The sequence below is a fragment of the Euleptes europaea genome, chromosome 6 (genome assembly GCF_029931775.1).
Source record: "Euleptes europaea isolate rEulEur1 chromosome 6, rEulEur1.hap1, whole genome shotgun sequence".
NCBI lineage: Eukaryota > Metazoa > Chordata > Lepidosauria > Squamata > Sphaerodactylidae > Euleptes > Euleptes europaea.
The window spans coordinates 2,950,325-2,963,241 of NC_079317.1; positions in this window are offsets into that span (position 1 = coordinate 2,950,325).

A 12,917-nucleotide genomic window follows, 5' to 3' on the forward strand; every position below is an offset into this window, starting at 1 on the left:
ACTAGCCACCATGACCAAGACCAAAGAGCTGTCCAAGGATATCAGGGACAAGATTGTAGACCTGCACAAGGCTGGACTGGGCTACAAGACTATTGCCATCAGCTTGGTGAGAAGATGACAACCCTAACCCTAACTGTCAACCTCCCTCGGTCTGGGGCTCCATGCAAGATCTCATCTCGTGGAGTTGCAATGATCATGAGAACGGTGATGAAGCAGCCCAAAACTACACGGGGGGAACTTGTCAATGATCTCAGGGCAGCTGGGACCATAGTCACCATGAAAACAGTTGGTAACACACTACGCTGTGAAGGACTGAGATCTTGCAGAGCCTGCAAGGTCCCCTTGCTCAAGACAGCACATGTACAGGCCCGTCTGCAGTTTGCCAATGCACATCTGAATGACCCAGAGGAGAACTGGGTGAAAGTGTTGTGGTCAGATGAGACCCAAATCGAGCTCTTTGGCATCAACTCAATTCGCCGTGTTTGGAGGAGGAGGAATGCTGCCTACGACCCCAAGAACACCATCCCCACCGTCCAACATGGAGGGGGACATATGATGCTTTGGGGGTGTTTTTCTGCTAAGGGGACAGGACAACTTCACCGCATCGAAGGGACGATGGACGGGACCATGTATCGTCAAATCTTAGGTGAGCACCTCCTTCCCTCAGCCAGGGCATTGAAAATGGGTCGAGGATGGGTATTCCAGCATGACAATGACCCAAAACACACGGCCAAGGCAACAAAGGAGTGGCTCAAGAAGAAGCACATTAAGGTCCTGGAGTGGCCTAGCCAGTTTCCAGACCTTAATCCCATCGAAAATCTGCGGAGGGAGCTGAAGGTTCGAGTAGTTACACATCAGCCTCGAAATCTTACTGACTTGGAGAGGATCTGCAAAGAGGAGTGGGACAAAATACCTCCTGAGATGTGTGCAAACCTGGTGGCCACCTACAAGAAACGTCTGACCTCTGTAATTGCCAACAAGGGTTTTGCCACCAAGTACTAAGTCATCTTTTGCAAAGGGATCAAATACTTATTTCACTCATTATAATGCACATCAATCTCTGACTTTTGTCTTCTGGGTTTCTGGGGTTTTTCCTGTTGTTATTCTGTCTCTCACAGCTACAAAAGACCTACCATTAAAATTATGGACTGGTCATTTCTTCGTCAGAGGGCAAATGGGCAAATTCAGCAGGGATCAAATACTTTTTTCCCTCACTGTAGCTCTAGCAATCATCAAGAACTCTATAGTCAGAACTTCTGATAAGTTGACAAAGCCTTGTTTTCCTTTTTAATTCCCCCCCCTGGAAGATTGCCCCCCCCCTTTTGCCCCAGTTTCCACCTGCCAATCAGCCGAGCATTGATGGTAAGGTTGCCAACCTCCAGGTCACAGCTGGAGATCTCCTGCTATTACAACTGATCTCCAGCCGATAGAGAACAGTTCACCCAGAGAAAATGGCCGCTTTGCCAATTGGACTCTATGGCATTGAAGTCCCTCCCCTCCCCAAACCCCGCCCTCCTCAGGCTCTGCCCCCAAAAACCCCTGCCAGTCACAAAGAGGGACTTGGCAACTCTAATTGGCGGGCAAATGCTACAAATGGCTGGAGATCTTCTGCCATAAGCAGGCAAATGGGAACCCTATTAGAGTTGCCAGCTCTGGGTTGGGAAATACCTGGAGGATTTTGGGGTGGATCCTGAGGAGGGCGGGGTTTGGGGAGGGGAGGGGCTTCAATGCCATAGAGTCCAATTGCCAAAACATCCATTTTCACCTGGGGAATTGATCTCCATCAGCTGGAGATCAGTTGTAATAGCAGGAGATCTCCAGCTAGTATCTGGAGGTTGGCAACCCCAAATCCTATGCATGCGGGAAGCTGTGGTCATTGGACTCTGTTGGTCACCTGCTAGCAAGGTCTGGCTTACTGAGATGGCTGCAGGTTCCAAAGCTGTTCCCATGGTACTCAGTTTGGGGAATCTGATGGATCCTGGCTCCCCACGCCTTAGCCTGAACACGTTCACCACAGAACAGCCCCCCTCCCTGGATGTTGGCTGCCAATGGAAAATAAGTAGGCAAGAGTCAAGCTTCGGGGAAGCCAAATACCTGCAGCAGTGCAAAGTTGAGCAAAAAAAACCTCTGCCAGAGGCTATCCAGCCCTTGGCTGCAAGCAAAGCTCTTCTCCTTAGACAGGTGGGAGAGCACCTGTGTTGGATACTGAAGACATGGATCTAACAGTCCTTTATTATGGTCATCAAAATCTGATTTCAAGAGATGGTCACGGTGTGGGGAAACGAAGCCTCTACTTGGGCAGACCTTCAGTTTCAGAACAGGTTTTTTTGGGGGTGGTGATGTAGGAGCCAGCTGAAGTCATGACCAAGGCAGCTCTTGTGAAGGAGGTTGCTCATCCTTGTGGGTGAGGAGTCTTCTTCACAAGCCTGGTAAGCAGCTGTAGAAGCTGGCGTTGTTTAGTTGGAGGGTATATCCCTCTGGACAGGACTGGGTGAACCCCATCTTTTAAAATGACCCTTCCAGACTAGTTTGGTCAGACCAAGTTGGCTCCAATTACATGACCCCGACCCCAACAGAGCATCAACTATGAGTCACTAACAAAACCAGTAAAAAAAAAAAAAAGTATATAGAAAAATGGGAGAAATCACACAGCCATGCATCTGAGCAAAGGCAAATAGCCGAACCCGAAACAGGCAAATAATTATTTGGCTTCCAAGTTGTCAGCCATCACCACATCCTGGGGCAGGGAGTTCCACAATTTTGTGTGAAGAAATATTTCCTTTTATCTGTTTTGAATCTCTCACCCTCCAGTTTCAGCAGATGACCCTGCGTTCTGGTATTATGAGAGAGGGAGAAGAGCTTCTCCCTGTCCAACTCTCTCCATACCATAGACCTCTATCATGTTTCCCCTTAACTGCCTTCTTTCCAAGCTAAACAGCCCTAAGCGTTTTAACCGCTCCTCATAGGGCAGTTGCTCTAGGCCCCTGATCATTTTGGTTATTCTTTTGAATGCCTGTTTCACATGATCTTTTCGTGAGCAGAAAACCATTGTGCACTTTCTTCCTTTGACAAAGAAAGGGTGTTTTCAAATGCAAAAAAAAATAAAAAAGGACTTTGTGGCTTTTTTGCAGTCAGACAAAAAAACCCCTACAGATTAGAAAGCATGGGGGAAGCATGTGGAATCAGAAGGAGAAATCTAACCAAAGTTGGTTTCATATTCACATGTCAAAAAAATGTTTTAAAAGGCTTGCACAAAGAAAACGAAAAAATGCCAAGAAATGTTTCTGATCTCACACAGTAGGCAGAGATGAACTCTCTCCCTCTCTTTCACGCTCACTGGCTGATTGGCCGAGAAAGGGAAATTGCTTTTTCTTTAACCGAATGGCCACTTGGGGAACACTAAATGCCAGAACTCAGAATGGAAAGAGCTGGAACCAGACCTTTAAACTCGATAGTACCAAAATACTGCTGCTTTGAAGAAGGGGAGGGCACAGAAGGGGCGTTATACTGGTGTTCATTTTTTTTTATCTTTGGCTAGGATTGCCAACCTCCTGGTACTAGCTGGAGAGCTCCTGCTGTTACAACTGATCTCCAGCTGATAGAGGTCAGTTCCCCGGGAGAAAATGGCCCCTTTGGCAATTGGACTATGGCAAAGAAGAAGAAGAAGAGTTGGTTTTTATATGCCGACTTTCTCTACCACTTAAGGAAGACTCAAACCAGCTTACAATCACCTTCCCTTCTCCCCACAACAGACACCCTGTGAGGTAGGTGGGGCTGAGAGAGCTCTACGAGAGCTGCAACTAGCCCAAGGTCACCCAGCTGACTTGATGTGAAGGAGTGGGAAAACCAACCCGATTCTCCATATTAGCCTCCGCCGCTCATGTGGAGGACTGGGGAATCAAACCCGGTTCCTCAGATCAGACTCCACCACTCCAAACCACCATTCTTAACCACTACACCATGCTGGCCCCTCCCCAAACCCCACCCTCCTCAAGCTCCACCCCCAAAATCTTCAGGTATTTCTCAACCCGAAGCTGGCAACGCTAGTCAGGACCCGTAAGTGGGTCATGAATCTGTCATAGGTGGGATGCAAGGCCAGGTGTGAGGAGGCAGGACAAGGTGAGCTGGGAGAAGGGGCTCTTGGAGGGTGCTGGAGATATCGATGCAAGATTTGAGCAGATGAGTGTGGATAACTTGGGTCTGGCAGTGCCATATTGACTGTGCCTTTCAGGCTCGACAAAGAACAGAGCTTACCTTGGTCTCCCTCAAAGGATCACGTCCCTCACCATACCAGTGGAGTTCAAACTCAGTGAGGTTCCTCAGAAGCTCAGAGGAAGATCCTCCATGTCTCGAACAATAACAAAAACAAGAGAAACTTTCCTGAAAGGTTGGAGCTAGGGCTGTTGAAAAAAAATTCAGGAAAATTCAGATTTGGCAAAATTCGGCCCGTTTTGATTCGGGAAATGCCGAAGTCCGAACTCCCCTGATTCGGATCCGGGGAATTCAGCCGATTTCCTGAATCAATTCGGACGAATAAAGGCGGGCAGCTGTAGAGTCCCGGGAAGGGGGGGCGGTGGGGGGTTAGCACTTTCCCCCCCTCTCAGTCCGAATCTCAGCTGTTGGGCGGGGACCCGCCCAACAGCTGATGGGGAGAAGTGCTCCGCGCTGCCTGGGCAGGCAGGGCAGAGCATTTTAAAGATCCACCGCCCGGGCGGTGGGTCTTTAAACTGCTGTGCACTGCCTGCCCAGGCAGCGTGGAATACTTTCCCCCGCCTTCCCAGTCCGATGCTCAGCTGTTGGGCGGGACCCGCCCCCCGCCCAACAGCTGAGCTGGGGGGGAAGTGCTCCGTGCTGCCTGGGCAAGCAGCGCAGAGCACTTTAAAGACGCCCCGCCCAGTTTGCCAGGAAACCAGGCAGGGCGGTCTTTAAAGGCGCGAAAAGGCAGCTTCGGGGAACGCCGAACCTGCCGAATTTATTCGGCATTCACCCGGACTCGTCGAATTCGGCACGTCCTTTTCCCGCCTTTTTTTGAGTTCAGTTCCATCCGAACCGGAAACCGCCAAATCGGGGGAAATTCAGCGGTTTTTTCAGTTCGGGACGAACCGAATCGACAGCCCTAGTTGGAGCCTAATCACCCCTTTCGGCAGGGTGAAGCTCCAGAACAGGAGTGGGTGTTTTCTGCAGGATGGACTCAAATCATGCAGGCTAACAGTGGGTTTCAAGAGACTGCCAGTCCCCCACATGAACTGAATGTAGGCCTTGAATGTGCCCCACAATCTTCTGAAATGCAAAGGGAACCTCCCCATTCAGAGGCAGCAAAAACTCTGAATCCCAGCAGCACCTGGAAGACGGTTTCAGAGGATAGAGGTGTTGGTCTGCAGTAGAACAGATCTGACAAAGGGAGTTTTTGACTCTTGGAAGCTTCAACCCCCTGAACCTTGCTGGTCTCTAAGGTGCTACTGGACTCAAATCTACCAGTACCAGGAGATACCATCAGGTATCTTTGCCTTGGTGCCATTTCTTAGCTGCTGTGTGAGACAGGATGTTGGACTAGATGGACCACTGATCTGATCCATGAACCTCAGCCTCTGGGCTCTGTTGTTGGACCTACAGAGGAACTGGTTGTCCACTGTATGAGACGGGATGCTGGACTAGATGGACCACTGGTCTGATCCAGCAGGGCTCTTCTGGTATCCCTATGAAGGCCTTGGCCTCTGGGCCCTGTTGCTTACCCTCCAGATAGGGTTGCCAGGTCCCTCTTCGCAACCAGTGGGAAATTTTGGGGGTGGAGCCTGAAGAGGGTGGGATTTGGGGAGGGGAGGGACTTCAATGCCATAGAGTTCAATTGCCAAAGCGGCCATTTTTCTCCAGGTGATCTGATCTCTATCGGCTGGAGATCAATTGAATTAACAGGAGATCTCCTGCTACTACCTGGCAGTTGGCAACCTTACCTCCAGAGGAACTGGTTGGCCACTGTGCGAGACAGGATGCTGGACTAGATGGACCCCTGGTGTGATACAGCAGGGCTCTTCTGATGTCCTTATGAAGGTCTCGGCCTCTATGCCCTCTTGTAGGACCTCCAGAGGAATTGATTGGCCACTGTGTAAGACAGGGTGCTGGACCAGATGGATCCCTGTTCAGATTCAGCAGGACACTCCTTAAGTCCATTTGACATCATGCAGCAGCTATCCTGGGGATCTGTGAGAGAAAGAGGATCTCTGAACATTTGGATGCCACTGAAAATGCCCCTTCATGTTGGAGCCAAGATCTGGATGGAAACATGAGTCTTGGGTAAATATATTGGAGGCTGATTATCCACTCCGATGCTTGCCTATACATTGTCAGTGTTTAGAAATGTTTTACTGGATTTCTTTTTCCCTTTTTTTAAACAACTTCAGCTCACTATTAATCCCAGGGAAGGGTGTGTTTTTTCTTTTGCAGAAACAGGCGGGCAAGGGACTAGTCCAAAAGAAGCCCCAGATTTTATTAACATTTATTACAATTTCAAGAGGAAATATATGAAGCCATTATGCTTCCTGGATTAATTTTGCAAGTGGCCCACTTTTTTTGCCAGCTAAGCTGGAAAGATGCCCTTTACGAAACAGCCGTTATCTTGGAAATGCCAGAAACAGCTGACGAAGTTTCTGGCGCCTCATCCAATCGGGTTGTGTTTGGTTTTGTTTATTGGTATGTCAGAATTGCTAATGGGGAGAAAGCAAACCCGCTCTATTGCTAGTCAGATGGCCACCAAACAGAGGGACCGTATGTGGAATTATAGCCTCTCATATCTCAGTAAGAGATGCACAGATGGTTACTTGGGTCTGTTATGCCCACGTTCATATCCACCCATCAGTCTTGATGTCTGCTGTGCCTGGCAGCTCTTGCCCGCAGGCCCCTCTGAGCATGGATGCTTGTTTCCTTGCTTCCTTCCTTCACCCGGACTTCTCTCCTGTTCATTAGCCATGACGATTTGTGAAGGGTAGCTTCACTTTGAAATGTAATGTAAGAAGAGAGGGGAGGGGCCATGGCTCAGTGGTAGAGCATTCTTGGCATGCAGAAGGTCCCAGGTTCAATCCCCGGCATCTCCAGTTAAAGGGACCAGGCAAGTAGGTGATGTGAAAGACCCCTGCCTGAGACCCTGGAGAGCCATGGAGAGGGGCCAGGGCTCAGTGGTAGAGCATTCTTGGCATGCAGAAGGTCCCAGGTTCAATCCCCGGCATCTCCAGTTAAAGGGACTAGGCAAGTAGGTGATGTGAAAGACATCTGCCTGAGACCCTGGAGAGCCACTGCCAGTCAGAGTAGACAATGCTGACTTCGATGGACCAAGGGTCTGATTCAGTATGAGGCAGTTTCATGTGTGCATGTGAGAAACTTTGGGAGGGGCCGTGGCTCAGTGGTAGAGCATCTGCTTGGCACGCAGAAGGTCCCAGGTTCAATCCCCGGCATCTCCAGTTAAAGGCACTAGGGAAGTAGGTGATGTGAAAGACCCCTGCCTGAGACCCTGGAGAGCCGCTGCCAGTCTGAGTAGACAATACTGACTTTGATGGACCAAAGGTCTGATTCAGTATGAGGCAGCTTCATGTGTTCATGTGAGAGTGTTACAGATACTGTGGACCGCCAAAAAAGACCCAAATCAGTGGGTTCTAGATCAAATCAAGCCTGAATTGTCCCTAGATCACGATGGGTAGCCATGTTAGCCTGTCTGTAGCAGTAGAAAAGAGCAAGAGTCCAGTAGCACCTTAAAGACTAAAAAAATTTCTGGCAGGGTATGTGAGGTTTCATGAGCTACAGCTCTTTTCTTCAGATACAGCTAGAACGTGGTTCCATCTATCCTTTAGTAGAGAAGAGTGAATCAGACACACAATGACAATGTAAATGTCACAAGACATTATGCTTTGCCATTGCAGGCCCTGACTGCCTGCAGCTCTGTTGCAGAGACTGAAGGTTCAGAGTTCTGACACCATGTTTTATTAATGCCAAGGACTTCAGGTATTGGTACAACACGGTGTTTATTGAACTTCTGTAATACAAAGGGGGTTACCGCATTATGTATTCCCAGCGATGTATTAAGAGTTTGAAAATGTTATAAAAAACGTCGCTTTAAAAGGGTTTTTGGATGCCACGGCTAAAAAAACGGCTGGAAGACATCTTCACAGCTAAAGGGGCCAAAGTGCGAACATTATTTTTTATAACAGTTTCAAACTCTTAATACATCGGTGGGAATACATAATGCTGTAGCACCCAAAGAAAAGTCAACAGTCCCTCCCTAGTGCCTGCTTGCTCTCGCTCTTCTCAGTCTCCTTGTAACTTCCAGTTTCCTGTTTAGTTGCTCCTCCCCTGTTCCAGCCCCTTCATTAAGATTCATGTCACCACCCCTCCCCTCCCCAAACCCCGCCCTCCTCAGGCTCCGCCCCAAAAACCTCCCGCTGGGGGCGAAGAGGGACCTGGCAACTCTACATGGGACTGCGTCACTCGCAGTCACGTGCCTGTGCACACATCTGCAGGGTTGCCAACATCCAGGTAGTAGCTGGAGATCTCCTGCTATTACAACTGATCTCCAGCCGATAGAGATCAGTTGCCCTGGAGAAAATGGCCGCTTTGGCAATTGGACTCTGTGGCATTGAAGTCCCTCCCCTCCCCAAATCCACCCTCCTCAGGCTCTGGATGTTTTTGGGGTGGAGCCTGAGGAAGGCGGGGTTTAGGGAGGGGAGAGACTTCAGTGCCTTAGAGTCCAGTGGTCAAATCGGCCATGTTCTCCAGGTGAACTGATCTCTATCGGCTGGAGATCAGGTGTAATAGCAGAAGATCTCCAGCTAGTGCCTGGAGGTTGGCAACCCTAGCTCCCACCTGCAACACTGTCCCCTTATGTGCCTAGCTAACTCTGGGTTGAGAAATTCCTGGAGACTTGTGGGTGGAGTCTGGGCACAGCAGAACCTTGAGAGGGGAGAGACATTAACAGGGGTCTAATGCCCTAGAGTCCACCCTCCAAAGCATTCATTTTCTCCAGGGGATCAGATCTCTGTCATCTGAAGATCAGTTTTAATTCCGGGAGATCTCCCTGCTCCACCTGGAGGTCGGCATTGTAACTATTGCTGTTGTTCCCTGATTGTCTGGTTTTTTATTTTAATTATTTGCTGGCTCAGGTTTTTGATCCGCCATGGTCAGTGGGAAAGGTGGCATGTGACATGCATAGATTAATAAATAAGGTTCAAACCCACACTCCGCACTGTGGGCCTGTCGATCTTTCTCTCTCAGCCTAATTTACCTCACAGGGTGGTTGTGAGGACAGAATGGGGAAGTGATGTATGCCTTAGAGGAAGGGCAGGATTAAAATGTGATCAATAGACAGACCTCCCATATATTCCTTATCCTTCCACATGCATTGTCGTACAATCCCATAAAGTACGTACATCAGGACTTGTGTTCTGCAAAAAGCACTTTGACAAACTAGGTTCGAGTCCAGTAGAAGAAGAAGAAGAAGAAGAAGAAGAAGAAGAAGAAGAAGAAGAAGAAGAAGAAGAAGAAGCAGCAGCAGCAGCAGCAGCGTTGGGTTTTATACTCCCATTTTCTCTATGAAAAGGAGACTCAAACCAGTTTACAATCCCCTTCCCCTCCCTACAACAGACACCCTATGAGCAGTGGCGTAGCGTGGGGGGTGCAGGGGGGGCCGGCCGCACCGGGCGCAACATCTGGGGGGGCGCACTCGCAGCTCTCTGCCCCTGCCTGGCTCACTCACTCACTCTCTCTCACTGCAGTGAAGACGTCTTCCAACCATTCATAAGCCGCGGTATCCAAAAAACCCTTTCAAAGCGGTGTTTTTTGTATAACATTTTCAAACTCTCAGCAGGCCTCCAGGGGGCGGGAAAGCCGCGGCCCCGCTCCCCAACTCACGGCAGGGCCGCCTCAGGCATTAATCTCCCTCCCCCTCGCCGCTGAGGCAGGGCCGCACGGCGGAGCCCACAGCGTCGGCCTCACCCGGCCCAGCCCACCTTGGGGGTGGGACTCAGCAGCTCCTCCCTGCCGGGCCAGCGGAAGGGGGGGGGGGAGTTTCAGAGGAGGCTGGAGGGCGGCGGCCGTCTTGTTTGTGGCGAGCAGAGGCGGCGGGGAAGGAGGGGTGGGGGGCGAAGGCGAGACAAAGCTGAAGGGCGCGGGGCGGCGCTGGGCCCTGAGAGAGGCGCCGGTCCCGCGAGGGCCGTCCCACCGGCCCGGGAGCGCCGCCTGCAACAGGTTCCTGGGCACGCGAGGCCGCCGCACTCCTCCAGGCCTCGGCCGTTGGTCTCCGCCTCGGTCCCGGGTGGTGGGAGCCGGCGCCACCCGCCTCAATGCGGTTCGGGGCGAAGATGATGCCGGTAAGTGGCCTCTGGGTTGCCATAAGTCGGCTGCGACTTGACGGCACTTTACACACACACACACACATTGTTAGAGAAACCACTTGTGGATTAGAATTTGATGCTTAGTGAGAATTGCCTCCTGGACTTTTCTTTTTCAAACTCATCTTCCACTTATTACTAATTGGTGAATTTGAATTGTATACAGTTAATTTAGTTTTGCAGCATGGGCCAATTTACTATACATCTTTGCCTCCTGTGGCCAGGATGTGCACAGAGGTGTATAGCAAGCATCATATCAGTAAACAGTAAATATATGTTTTGGGCATATGAAAATGAATGGGGGGGGGGTACATGAAGTCCCAAAAGGAAGCCAGTGGCTGCTTTCCACCTAAACAACACAGGAGGAGTATGGCCCAAAGACAAGCAGGCATAAGGTTTGTATTGCATCTTCCAAACACCTCTTAAACACAAATTATTAAGTACAGAGGTATTTGCAAGTCCCACAGCTGCTTGGTATACCGAAGGCCCCAGGTTCAGTCATTTTACTTTAATTACATCAGCACAAACAATACATGTGCTTAGGGGGTAAGGGTTTCTTTAACTAATCTAGTGGAAGAGACTCGAGTGCTAAAATCCACGGGTTAGGGGGCGCAAATTACTTGCCTTGCCCCGGGTGCTGACAACCCACGCTACGCCACTGCCTATGAGGTAAGTGGGGCTGAGAGAGCTGTGACTAGCCCAAGGTCACCCAGCTGGCTTCATGTTTAGGAGTGGGGAAACAAATCTAGTTCACCAGATTAGCCTCCGTCGCTCATGTGGAGGAACGGGGAATCCATCTCACTCCCTCACAGACTTGCTTCCTCTTCCTATGGCTCATTTCGGGTTCTGCTAACTTTGTGCGGTTCCCAGATGCATCGTCTCAGCGGCCTGCCAGTGAAGATTAACGGACCAAGAAAGTCAATGACCGTTGTCAAGCATCTTCCAGCTTACCGGGTGGGAGCCATTAGCATGAGCGGTTCTCAACAAATACAGGCCAACCATGAAAAAGCCACCTTATAGCCAGGCCCTCACTACCTAGCCGATTGGTGCTAAAGGAAGAGTGCAGAATCCTCAAACTGGAAGGGATTTTATAGCTCAGTTGTCAGCTCATGAAGGAAATGCATAAAATCATAGAATCCTAGAATTGGAAAGGGCCATGCAGCCCATCTAGTCCAACCCCCTGCTCAATGCAGGATCACACATGAACACACATGAAGCTGCCTTCTACTGAATCAGACCCTTGGTCCATCCAATTAAGTATTGTCTACTTAGACCGGCAGCGGCTCTCCAGGGTCTCAGGCAGAGGTCTTTCACATCACCTACTTGCCTGGTCCTTTTAACTGGAGATGCGGGGGACTGAACCTGGGACTCTCTGCATGCCAACCAGATGCTCTACCACTGAGCCAGGCTAGAGCATCCCTGACAAATGCTTGTCCAGCCTCTGCTTAAAGACTGCCAGTGACGGCAGCTGATTCCCTGTTTCTACTGCAGAAGAAGAGTTGGTTTTTATATGCTGACTTTCTCTACCACTTAAGGTAGAATCAAACCGGCTTACAATCACCTTCCCCTCCCCACAACAGACACCCTGTGAGGTACAGTTGGTGGGGCTGAGAGAGTGTGACTAGCCCAAGCCCCTCCAGCTGGCTTCATGTGTGTGTGTGTTAAGTGCCGTCAAGTCGCTTCCGACTCATGGCGACCCTATGAATGAAAGTCCTCCAAAATGTCCTATCTTTGACAGCCTTGCTCAGATCTTGCAAATTGAAGGCTGTGGCTTCCTTTATTGAGTCAATCCATCTCTTGTTGGGTCTTCCTCTTTTCCTGCTGCCCTCTACTTTTCCTAACATGACGGTCTTTTCCAGTGACTCTTGTCGTCTCATGACGTGACCAAAATACGACAGCCTCAGTTTAGTCATTTTAGCTTCTAGGGTCAGTTCAGGCTTGATTTGATCTATAACCCACTGATTTGTTTTTTTGGCAGTCCACGGAATCCGTAACACTCTCCTCCAACACCACATTTCAAAGGAATCTATTTTCTTCCTATCAGCTTTCTTCACTGTCCAGCTTTCACACCCATACATAGTAATAGGGAATATGATGGCATGAATTAATCTAGTCTTGGTGGCCAGAGTCACATCCTTACACTTCAAAATATTTTCTAGCTCCTTCATGGCTGCCCTTCCCAGTCTCAATCTCCTTCTAATTTCTTGGCTGCAGTCTCCCTTTTGGTTGATGGTGGAGCCAAGGAATAGAAAGTCTTGAACAATTTCAATTTCCTCATTGTCAACCTTAAAGTTGTGTAATTCTCCTGTAGTCATTACTTTTGTTTTCTTGATGTTCAGCTGTAGTCCTGCTTTGGCACTTTCTCTTTTAACTTTCAGCAATAGTTGTTTCAAATCTTCACTATTTTCTGCCAATAATGTAGTGTCATCAGCATATCTCAAATTATTAATGTTCCTCCCTCCAATTTTCACTCCACCTTCATCTAAATCTAATCCAGCTTTCCTAATTATATGTTCTGCATATAGATTGAAGAGATAGGGAGATAAA